General features: G+C 37.3%; 1 non-coding gene across 1 annotated transcript; it reads left to right on the forward strand.

Annotated features, from left to right (window-relative positions):
* The first annotated feature begins 1,909 nt into the window (after positions 1-1,909).
* LOC141593530 (small nucleolar RNA R71) lies at positions 1,910-2,016 on the forward strand. Its single transcript, XR_012521608.1, has one exon. It is a non-coding gene; the product is annotated as a small nucleolar RNA R71 (small nucleolar RNA).
* The last annotated feature ends 10,547 nt before the right edge of the window (positions 2,017-12,563 follow it).

Raw genomic sequence — 12,563 nt, forward strand, 5'->3', positions numbered from 1 at the left:
CTCTTGCTTAGATGGAGACAACTCTCCCAATTTCTTCTCTTGGCCAATGAGGCCATCTTCTTCTTCCTTGGTTGATTTTGATGAGCTTTGCAAGCTCTCCTTGTCACAATTCACTTGCTCTTTGAATGGAGCATCTTCAATTTTCTTCCTCCATTGGAGTTCCGATCTCTTCCTTTCATCTTTTCGGCTATAATGATCAATCATGAAACATGGCTCATGCAAACGAGGAGCTCTCATGGTTTTGTCAAGATTAAAAGTTATGCTTTCATCTCCCACTTCTAGAGTGAGCTCTCCATGTTTCACATCAATCACCGCACCCGCGGTGTGTAGGAAAGGTCTTCCTAAGATGATTGGAATGTTGGAATCTTCCTCCATATCAACAATGACAAAGTCCACCGGGATGAAAAACTTCCCAATTCGCACGGGGACATCTTCCCATATCCCTAATGGTGTCTTCGTCGGTCTATCGGCCATTTGAAGTGTGATATTGGTGCATTTAAGCTCTCCCATTCCCAACCTTTTACTCACCGAGTACGGCATGACACTCACACTAGCCCCTAGATCACATAAAGCTTTGTTGATCGTCGTGTCGCCAATGGTACACGGTATTGAGAAGCTTCCCGGATCCTTTAACTTTGGAGGTGAACTCCCTTGAAGTATTGCACTACTCACCTTAGTGAAGGCGATAGTCTCAAGTTTTCGGATCGACTTCTTTTTTGTGAGGATATCTTTCATGTACTTTGCATAGGCCGGAACGTGATTGATTAATTCCGTGAAAGGAATTGAGACTTCTAAATTCTTCACAATTTCCATGAACTTTCCAAGTTGATCATCAAATTTGGGCTTGGCTTGACGACTTGGAAAAGGAAGTCTAATCACAATGGGCTCCTTCTCTTTGGCCTTGTCTTCATTTTTCTTTGAACTTTCTTCTTTTGATAATTCTCCATCTTTGGAGTTTTGCACAATTTCTTCCTTTTCACTAGCTTCCACAACTTCATCCTCAATTTTCTTCTTCGGTGCTTCATACCTTGTACCACTTCTCAAGTGAATGGCACTAACCGTTTCATGTCTAGGGGGATTACTTCGAGGTGGTAATTGCCCCTTTTGTCTTTGTGAGCTTGAAGATGCTAGTTGAGTCAATTGTGTTTCCAACATCTTGGTGTGAGCTAGAATGTTGTTGATGGTGGTGTCCTTTGCTTGGCTATCTTTTTGCATTTGAGTGAAAAATTCTTGTTGATTCTTTTGCATTTGGAGGACCTCTTTTTGGACATCAAAACCTTGGTCATTTTGGTGATTGTATGGATTTTGATTTTGGTAGCCTTGGTTTTGATTGTAAAAGGGTCTTTGATTTTGGTTTCTCATGGGTGGTGGGGTGTATGTTGTTTGAGGGTTTTGAACATTTTGGCTTTTGTATGAGAGATTTGGATGGAACTTGGTGTTTTCATTGTAAAAATTTGAATAAGGGGTACCACTTTTGTAAGCTTGGAAAGCATTAACTTGTTCGGTTGTTCCCCTACACTCACTTGAGTCATGGCCCAAAGTTCCACAATTCTCACATATCCCATTTGGGATTGATGAGGATGCCGTCATGGCATTGACATGATGCTTTGATGATTTTGAGTTTTCCTCAAGTCTAGCCATAGCTTGTTCAAACTTCAAGTTGATTATATCAATGTGAGCACTAAGTTGAGCACCCAATTGAGTAACGGAGTCCACTTCATACTTTCCTCCTCTAGTAGCCTTGCGAGGTCTACTATATTGTGAATTATGGACCGCCATTTCCTCAATCTTGTTCCATGTTTGATTGTCATCAACTTCGGTGAACATTCCATTTGATCCCATATTGAGAATGTTCCTTGAATCTTCATATAAACCATTCCAAAATTGTTGTACCAAAAACCATTCGCTAAGTCCATGGTGAGGACATGAGCGACAAATACCTTTGAACCGCTCCCAAGCTTCATACAAAGATTCTTCATCCCTTTGCTTAAAACCCGTAATTTGAGCTCTTAGCATGTTGGTCTTTTCCGGTGGGTAGAATTTTTTGTAGAAAGCTAGAGCCAACTTCTTCCAAGAATCTATTCCAAGGGTGGCCTTATCAAGGCCCTTCAACCATTGCTTTGCGGTGCCGATTAACGAAAAAGGAAATAAGACCCATCTAATTTGGTCTTGAGTCACGCCCGTTTGAGAGATAGCATCACAATAGTCGCAAAAGGTTTCCATATGAGAATGAGGGTCTTCACTTGGCATCCCCCCAAATTGGCTCCTCTCAACTAATTGGATGAAGGCGGACTTGGCAATAAAATTACCGGTTAGATGTTGAGGTGTAGGAGTACCATTTGGTAGATTCTCCTCGGTGGGTATAGAGTGTGACGAGAATTTAGGCATTGTAGGTGGATTTTGTGTGGTATTGTTTAATGAGTTCTCTTCTCCTTCTATTGCGAAAGGATTGACAAACTCACTAGTGGGTTGAACAACTTCACCAACACCTCCCAAATTCCTCCTAACAAGTCTCCTATTGTTCGTCAAGGTTCTTTCGATTTCACGGTCAAAAGGTAACAAATCACTTTGAGACCTTCTAGACATGCAAAATATCAAACAACTCGAAAACAATTAGAACAAACCTTGAGGATTTTTACTTCCCCAAGGTGAAGAAAGACACAACTAATAACAATAAAAGAAATCTAAAATCAATTAAACACCGTCCCCGGCAACGGCGCCATTTTTGATCGAGGCCATTTCGTGTTCACAATTAAGTATATGTGGTCGTTGGTCAATGGTCGATACAAAACACAATTTATACTTCACAAACAACTCTACAATTAGTAAAGAGGCAAGTAAAGGTCGGATCCCAAGGGACGGGTATTGAAATGAGAATTCTATTGTAACTAGTAGTGTCTAGGGGTGTCACAAATTGGGTTGATGTAGAAGGTTACTAAACTAGAATAACAATGAAAATAAACAAGCAAGATGAATAGAATAAGGGGTGTAAACAATTGATTAAAGGCACTAGGGTGTCATGGGTTCATAGGGGAATCATGGGATATGATCATACAAACATGTTCTCAAATTATAAGCAAGCAATTATTGTTGTGATGGATTGAGTTGGGTTATGTCTTACAATCCTAGGAAAGTTTGGGTCCCGGAGCCGAATCGATTAGATTGTACAACACCTACAAGTCGACTTAATCTTTCCTACTCAACACATGCATGGTCTAACAAGACTCGAGTTGGGTTATGTCTTACAAGTCTCATTGAAAAGATAGAAGATGATAGTAAATGCAAGGATTCATAGGCTTAGCATTTCATCAAATATAACATGTGCATGTATTAAGATCAAAACAAGCAAGCAAATAAGATATGAAAGCATATTAATTTAACCATGAATCATTCCCCATGTTGGTTTCCCCTAATCACCCATTAAACCCTAGCTAAGAGACTACTCACTCATTATCATGTTGATCATGCTAGCAAGGTTGTCAATCATACCAACAATAGGAAACATGATGAATAAATGAAAGTAATTAAAAATAATTAAAAAGGGATTAAGAGATTATACCTACTAATGATTCCAATAATAAAGCAAGAATAATAGAAGTACTTGAATCCTAGATTGAGAGGTTGTCAATCTCCCAATAATAACCCAAATAATCTTCAATTACCAAAAATAAAGGAAGAACAAGAGAGAGATTAGAGAATTAAAACTTGGATTAGAACTTGATTAATACTTGATTACAATATTTGAGAGAGATTTGATTGATATTAACTACACTAATTATTGATAAGAAGAACATGCTCCTCTAGTTAGACTAATGGGGTATTTATAGTGAAAATTAGGGAGGATGCATTAGGGTTAACTAAGGGCTAAACTAGTAATTACACTTTTTAAGTTGAGCAAGGAGGACCCGGTATTTTCTGAGAGAAGGGCTTCTCTTTTCGTAGCTTGAAGAATGAAATCCGTCTTTGTGCGGTGAACCGGGCGGATTAGAGTCGGGACGGCCGGATTTGGCGGTGCAATCCGAGCGGATTCAGGAGAGGGACGCTCGGATTGTTGAGGGGGAATCCGAGCGGATTCCAAGGAGGGACGCTCGGATTGTTAAGGACGGACGGACGGATTGTCTGCAATCCGTTCGGATTGTTGGTCAGCGTCAATTCTTCTTCTTTTCTTCCCTTTTCTTCATAAATTCCTTGGGGATTTCCTTGGGGACGCAAGGATCCTTTCTCAACATTGTTCTTCTACTATGATATGTACAAAGGCCTTCTAGTCTTGTCTCTTCTTGATGCTTGGTCATTGAATACAATCAATTTAGCCTCGTTTTGCCATGAAAATGCAAGATTCTTACTCCTTTCCTACCAAGGGATCAAAATCTCAAAGAATATGCAAAACAAAGAACTAAAGATAAGAAATGACCCAAATAGGCACTAAAAAGCATGGGAACAAGGCTAATTCGGGGGCTAAATATGCGCTAATTATGGTCACATCAGCCCCGTTCAAGTGGTACCTAAGAAAGGAGGTACCACGGTGGTAACAAATGATAAGAACGAGCTAATACCCATAAGGAAGATCACTGGTTGGCGTATGTGTATCGATTATCGTAAATTGAATTCCGCAACAAGAAAGGATCATTTCCTCCTACCATTCATTGACCAAATGCTTGAGAGGTTAGCCTCTAAAAAATTCTATTGCTACCTTGACGGGTACTCGGGATTCTTCCAAATCCCGATACACACGGATGACCAACACAAGACCACTTTCACATGTTCCTACGGTACTTTTGCATATAGGAGAATGCCCTTCGAGCTATGTAATGCCCCCGCTACTTTCCAAAGATGCATGATGAGTATCTTTTACGATTACTTAGAAACCATAATGGAAGTTTTTATGGATGATTTTAGCGTTTACGGAAAAGACTTTGATTCTTGTTTGCATAACCTTTCTCTTGTATTGCAAAAGTGTGAAGATGTTAGCCTTGTCTTGAATTAGGAAAAGTGTCATTTTATAGTAAATGAAGGTATTGTCTTGGGTCATTTAATCTCGGAAAAGGGCATCGAAGTTGACAAAGCCAAAGTTGAAGTGATAGAGAAACTCCCACCTCCCGTGAATGTTAGAGGGGTGCAAAGCTTTCTCGGTCACGCGGGTTTCTATCGCCGTTTTATAAAGGATTTTTCCAAAATTGCAAAATCCCTTACTCAACTTTTGCTTAAGGATGCCCAATTCCAATTCACTAATGAGTGTGTTGAAGCTTTTGATAGAATCAAGGAAGCACTAATCTCGGCACCAATCATCCAACCACCCAATTGGGAACTACCATTTGAGATCATGTGCGATGCAAGTAACTACGCCGTTGGAGCTGTTCATGGCCAACGGGTAGGAAAGGCCTTGCATGCTATCTATTACATAAGCAAGACTCTTGATGCCGCCCAAGTGAACTATGACACTACCGAGAAGGAACTTCTTGCCATTGTCTATGCTTTAGACAAATTCCGTTCCTATTTGCTTGGATCAAAAGTGATTGTTTTCTCGGACCACCGTGCTCTTAGACATCTCTTGATAAAGAAAGAAGCAAAACCAAGATTGTTGAGGTGGATTTTGCTACTCCAAGAATTTGATTTGGAGATAAGGGATAAGAAGGGAGCCGAGAATGTAGTAGCAGATCACTTGTCAAGAATTCGATTCCATGATGATGGGGGAGAGAGACCAATCAATGATTCTTTCCCCGATGATATTTTGATGGCTATCCATTCACAACTTGAGAAGCACACCACACCATGGTTCGCCGACTATGCTAATTACATTGTTGGAGGAGTTCTTCCCCCAAATTTGAACTACAATCAAAGAAATAGATTCTTGTTTGAAGTGAAGAGATACTTTTAGGACGATCCCAATCTTTACAAGGAATGTAGTGATGGACTTTACCGAAGATGCATACCCTAATGGGAGGTTCAAGGTGTTTTAGAGGGATGTCATTCATCACCTTATGGAGGACATCATGGAGCACGAAGAACAATTGCTAAAGTCCTTCAATCGGGCTTCTTTAGGCCTACTATGTTTGAAGATGCTAGAGAATTTATTCTCCATTGTGATCCTTGTCAAAGAACCGGAAACATTTCTTGGAGAAATGAGATGCCACAACGAGGAATATTGGAGGTAGAAATTTTCGATGTATGCGGAATTGACTACCAAGGACCATTTGTAACATCTCAAGGAAACAAGTACATTCTTGTAGCCATCGATTATGTATCAAAGTGGGTAGAATAAATTGCTACTCCGAACGATGACCCCAAGACGGTTACTAAACTCCTCAAGAAAGTAATCTTTCCAAGATTCGGAGTCCCTAGAGCAATCATTAGTGATACAGGGACACATTTCCATGAATAGATCCTCACATCTCTTATGACAAAGTATGGTGTTCAACATAGAACCGGATTGGGATACCATCCTCAAACAAGCGGTCAAGTTGAAGTTTCGAATAGAGAGATCAAGCAAATTCTTGAGAAGGTTATTAACAAGACTCGTAAGGATTGGAGCATGAAGCTTGATGACACTCTTTGGGTTTATAGGACAGCCTATAAGACCCCCATAGGAGCCTCCCCTTACAATCTAGTCTATGGAAAGGCATGCCATTTGCCAATCGAATTGGAGTACAAAGCCTTTTGGGCAATCAAAGCTCTCAACCTTGATCTCAAGCTAAGTGGTCAAAAGAGTATAATGCAAATTCAAGAGTTGGAGGAGTTCCAACTACACTCCTATGAAAATGCTAAGATCTACAAGGAAAGGACCAAATTGCTTCATGACAAGAGGATTAAGCAAAAAGCCTTGCATAAGGGAGACAAAGTCCTTCTATTTAACTCCCGATATCGACTCTTTCCGGGGAATTTAAATTCAAGATGGATGGGTCCTTATGTAATCACCGAGGTAGGAAAATATGGAGACTTTGGGATAAGGTCGGAAGATGGAAACAAGTTTGTTGAACCATATAGAATATATGTTTATGTTTTGATGATGTCAAGAGTGCTTTATATTCTATATACTCGTTGCGCGTAATTGTTTGTTTAGTCTTTTAGATTGGACTTACTAATCGCAAGCATCAAGGAATTGTGATGGAAGTATGATGCGTTCATATTGTGATCAAGCCCTCATTCACGGATCAAGATGTTACAAGATATTGAAGAATTATTCAAGCATTCATGAGAAGATGAAGCTCATTTAAAGATTGATCAAGCTTGAACGATGAAGTAGCCTACACTAGAAGATCTCCTAAGAAGATTAGTATAGCGTAGGTGATTATCTCGTATTGGTAACGTAAGAATGGACTTCTTACATTGGTAAAGTTATAGCCTCACAGCTATAATATTACTTATATAAGAGCTCAATGTTATAGCTCTTCTACTATAACATTGAAATGTCAAGTTTATATAAATTCACGACTAAAATGTTTTTGAAAAATATTTTTGTTTCTTTTAAATGTTTTACCAAAAAGTATTTATTTTACAAGGAAGCCCATATTCATATTAAGTGTGGTTTTATTTTAAACCTATGGTTAGTGATTATGTTGGATCAACTTATGAGTTGAGTCATATTACTAATTAGGGTTTTAACATGGCATACTCTTAAACCCTAAAATCTAACCTAATCTCAAGCTAAGGTTTTCACGAATCACGAGGCATATGTGTTGTGTTATCTCGTGTTGCCTTAAGGAATAAAAGATTGTTATTGTTAAGATTTTATTCTCTAGAATTATCTTAACATATCTTTTATATTTAACTTGATATGGTTATTTATGATAAGGATATTTTTGTTATGGAAAATCTTATCATATCTTAAGATTTATGGAAAAGATAATAGATGAATAATTTATATTTTATCTTTTGGAATATTCTCTATTATCTCTTGGGGTTTTAAGGAAAGGAATAATATGATATGATTTGTTTACATATCATATATTTCGGCCATGTAAGGTTTATGGAAAATATATTAAGTATATATTTGATTAGATTATTTTATATTTATCCTATATCTTTTCTAAGAGATTGCTTAAATAAAATAAGGAAAGTTGTTATGATTTTTCCTTATTGTTTCGGCACATCTAGGGCATTGAGGAAACAATATTAGGTAAATATATGATAAGATAATCTATTCACAACTTATATCTTTTCCTAAGTTTTTATGGATAAAAATAATAAGATATGATTCTATTTCCATATCTTATTATTTCGGCCTCTAGGGTTTTGAGAAAACCGAGTGCCATGCTTCCTCCTTTGCTATAAATATTTTACTCTTTGCTACATTCAAAAGTAAGACCTTTGAGCATAACTTTGATTTATTTTCAAAAAGCAAAAACCGTGTTTTAATGATACGGAAATGGCTAGGTCCGTAGCAACTATGAAGTCCGGACTTGCGAGCTTGATACACTACGTTTGTTTGGTCCAATGTTTAGGCTAAATAGCTTGGACCGTCTTAAACATATGGTTCCAAGTGACAATTTTATTAAGTTTGCATTGTTATTTATGTTATTTTATTTAGTTAATAGCTTTATTTATTTTGTTGAGTTTAATGGTAGTAATTAGCTAGTTAATTTTAGGATTACAAGAGACTTTTCATGTGTCTCTCTTAGGCTATATAAAATCAGTTTCATGGAATAAGAAATACTATCAAGTTGTTTTTTCACAAATATTTCTCAAATTACTTTGCAAATTGTCGTGTACAATTTCAAGTTCAAACTGTTGCTTGGACGCGTTTTCTAGCATAGTTTTTTGAGTTTCGAGTCAATAGGTCTTGGCTTGGTCTCGTAATTTGTCGAGCTATAGGTCTAGCTTGTCAAATATATCCTTTTTTCTTTACTTCCGCTTTTAATTCATATCATTAGTGGTATCAGAGCTTCGGCTCTTGATTTCCTATAATCTAGACGGTCCTAGGCGTATCAAAATCAATGTTTAGTTGAATTTCCGATTGCGATTGGAATTCAAAGGTTAAACTTGGGCAGGTCATTCAAGGGTTAATCGGTTTTGATTACTCATCTTTAGGGAGAGTTCTACAAAAAAAAAAAAAAAAAAAAAGTACTGTTCACGTGAAAAGTACTGTTCATCCGGGAAAAAAAAATGGAGTCTTTAAAAATTTTCAATCAAACAAAAGGTTTGTTCTTTTATAAAGAAATTCAAGAGGAGGTTGATTATTTCTTGAATCTGGATTTACCTCCGTTGTTTGATGATTATGATGACCCACTGTTGTCTAAGGGTGAAGAACACGCGGTTTATAATGGTGGTTTTTCCGTTGATTTCAATTTGCCTCCGAAATTTGACGAATATGGCGATGGAGATGCAATAGTTTTTGGTTGTGAAACATCGTGTTACTCTTTTGATGATGGCTATGAGTTGAGTCTGATTTCTAAGACCATCAAGAGCACACTTGATTCTATTGAGGTTCACGATCAGTTCAATTGTAATTTGGTCGATCTTCAAATGGAGAAGGGTGCTCCAACTATAAAGGATTCATCTCGTTTGTATTATTCGTTGGGTTCGGATTTCAAGGCATCGTGCAACTCACTTGATTTTGTTTATAAATCCAGTCTAATGTTAATCATATTCATTTTTGATCCAGGCGGACTTCTACTACAAGAATTGAGGTCAATTCTTTTGTAAGGGGGAGGGGATGATACGGAAATGGCTAGGTCCGTAGCAACTATGAAGTCCGGACTTGCGAGCCTGATACACTACGTTTGTTTGGTTCAATGTTTAGGCTAAATATCTTGGACCGTCTTAAACAAATGGTTCCAAGTGACAATTTTACTAAGTTTGCATTGTTATTTATGTTATTTTATTTAGTTAATAGCTTTATTTATTTTGTTGAGTTTAATGGTAGTAATTAGCTAGTTAATTTTAGGATTACAAGAGACTTTTCATGTGTCTCTCTTAGGCTATATAAAATCAGTTTCATGGAATAAGAAATACTATCAAGTTGTTTTTTCACAAATATTTCTCAAATTACTTTGCAAATTGTCGTGTACAATTTCAAGTTCAAACTGTTGCTTGGACGCGTTTTCTAGCATAGTTTTTTGAGTTTCGAGTCAATAGGTCTTGGCTTGGTCTCGTAATTTGTCGAGCTATAGGTCTAGCTTGTCAAATATATCCTTTGTTCTTTACTTCCGCTTTTAATTCGTATCATTTAAAGCAAGAAAACCGTTTTGTTATTTTTCGAGAAAGGTCGTGTATTTTATAAACTCGTGCATTCATTCTTATTTTTATCGTTATAAGATAATAGTGCTTAATTAATTTCTTACTCGTTCATTAACGTGAACTTTTAGTAGAATCATTAGTGCTTTCTTATTAGCGTAAGTTAGTCACTCGAGTATTTAACGGTACTCATTGAGTTACAACTATAGTTAGTTGTACGAGTTGGGTTAGTAAATTTGTAATCCGTAGAAAGGTACTAAATTTATTAATCGAGAATAGTGGACGTAGGTTTCGATTTGTGAAACTGAACCACTTCAAAAACCGTGTGCCTCTCTCTTTTGTTCTTTCGTTTATTTCGTTCTTACTCATTCATTAGTTAATTAGTTAAAGTTTAATCAATAAACTTTAAATAATTAATTATATTCATACAATCGAAAAAGTTTTAATCCTCAATTCACCCCCCCCCCTCTTGAGTATTTTGGATCAATAGACTCTTCAATTGGTATTAGAGCCTCGTGCTCTTGATTGCCTAACACCGCAAAGAGGCTGATCTATCTTTTTCTTATTTATCTTATCGTTTTATATTCCGCTGCCTATCACGTGATAAATGGATTCCAAATACCTCAAGTGTCCTGTCTTTGATGGGAAGAATTACGGGTTATGGAAAAACATGATGACTCACTATGTGAAAGGTCATAATTGGGAGTGTTGGAGGATTATCCAAAACGGACCGCACAAAATCCTAGTTGCATCCGCTGAAGGCACTACCTATGAGAAAAAAGAAGACGACTATGTCGAGGCCGACTACAAGAAAGCCGAAAATAACTCTAAAGCTATAAGTCTATTACAGAACGGCATGACCTCTACAGAGTTCGATTGGTTCTCTTCGTGTACAACGGCCAAGGAGATATGGGATGGCCTTGAACTAGCTTATGAAGGTACTTCCATTGTTAGGAAGCACCGTATAGATCTGCTAATGCAGAAATACGAGCTATTCATTATGGAGCCTAATGAGTCCTTGGATAGCATGTCTGCACGGTTTTCAAGCATCATAAATGAATTAAAAAACTTGGGAAGAAAGTTCAGTACCGAGGACATTACAAGGAAGGTTCTTAGGAGCCTAACTAAAAAGTGGCGTGCGAAGGTCACAGTAATGGAGGAATCGCGAGATCTTGAAAACCTATCCTACCAAGAACTCATTGGTGCTCTCATGGCCCATGAAATTACTCTGAATGCTGATGACGCTGAACCAAGCAGAGGTAAAAACATGGCCTTGAAAAGTGAGGATGTCAGCTCCGACATAGAGGATGAGACCGTATTTTTTGCTCGTAGTATTAAAAATAGGATCTTTCGAAACAAGCTAACAAAGTCTACTTCTAACAACAACAAGTCCTTTAACAAGAAAGCAACAGAATCAAAATCTTCATTTACTAACAGAGGTTGCTTCAAGTGTGGAGAATTTGGTCACATGATTAAGGATTGTCCCGCTTGGAAGAAAATTAAGGACAAGGCTCAAAGAGAAAAGACCAAGAAAGAATTCAAGCAAGTCATGTTGGCGTCATGTTGGGGAGATCTTGACACAGAAGACGATGAGGAGTCAGAAGATGAAGAAGTTGCTCATCTTTGTTTAAGTAGCGTCAGTCTTGACCTATTTTCTGACAATGATAATGATAGCTTGGACTCTCGCTCAGATTATTGCTTTATAGGAGAATCAGATGAAGATGACGATGATGAGGTAAGTTATCTTGAACTTAAGAAAGGAGTTAAAAAACTATCTAGAAATGCCTTGATTGAATACTTAAAACATTCCCTTTATAAATGTCATGAACAGGATATGGAACTAAAGGATCTGAAAGAACAGATTCTTGATATTGCTGAAGAGAATCAAATTCTAAAGGCAAAAGCTAAAAAGTTGAAATCTAAAGTTACAGCTAATGTTGCTACAACTTTAGAAACAGTAAACGCTGAGAAAAAGGATCTTGAGTCTAAAGTTATAGCTAATGAAGCTATAACCTTAGATCTGAAACTCAAAGTTAAGCATGTACAAGCCAAAGTTATAGCTAATGAAGCTATAACTTTAGAACTTAGAAAAGCCAAAGAACTTCTTGTAACTAAAATCACATCTGATGAAACAGTGATTTTAGAACAAAAGAAAGAAAATGATTCTCTTACAAAGCAATTGAAAGAATCCAAAACTGAGATGATCAATGTTAATAAACAACACTCAGATATTGTACTTATTCTTAACAAAAGGTTCCAAGACTTTCGTGACAATTATAAGAAGGAGAATAACATAGAGCACTCGAAATGTCTCGAAGAAATTAAGAACCTAAAAGACTTACTTCTTCACGCAAGGAAAGTCCATGATAAGTGGGAAGGTAGCACAAAAGTCT

This window comes from Silene latifolia, chromosome 7 (genome assembly GCF_048544455.1).
Source record: "Silene latifolia isolate original U9 population chromosome 7, ASM4854445v1, whole genome shotgun sequence".
Taxonomy (NCBI): Eukaryota; Viridiplantae; Streptophyta; class Magnoliopsida; order Caryophyllales; family Caryophyllaceae; genus Silene; species Silene latifolia.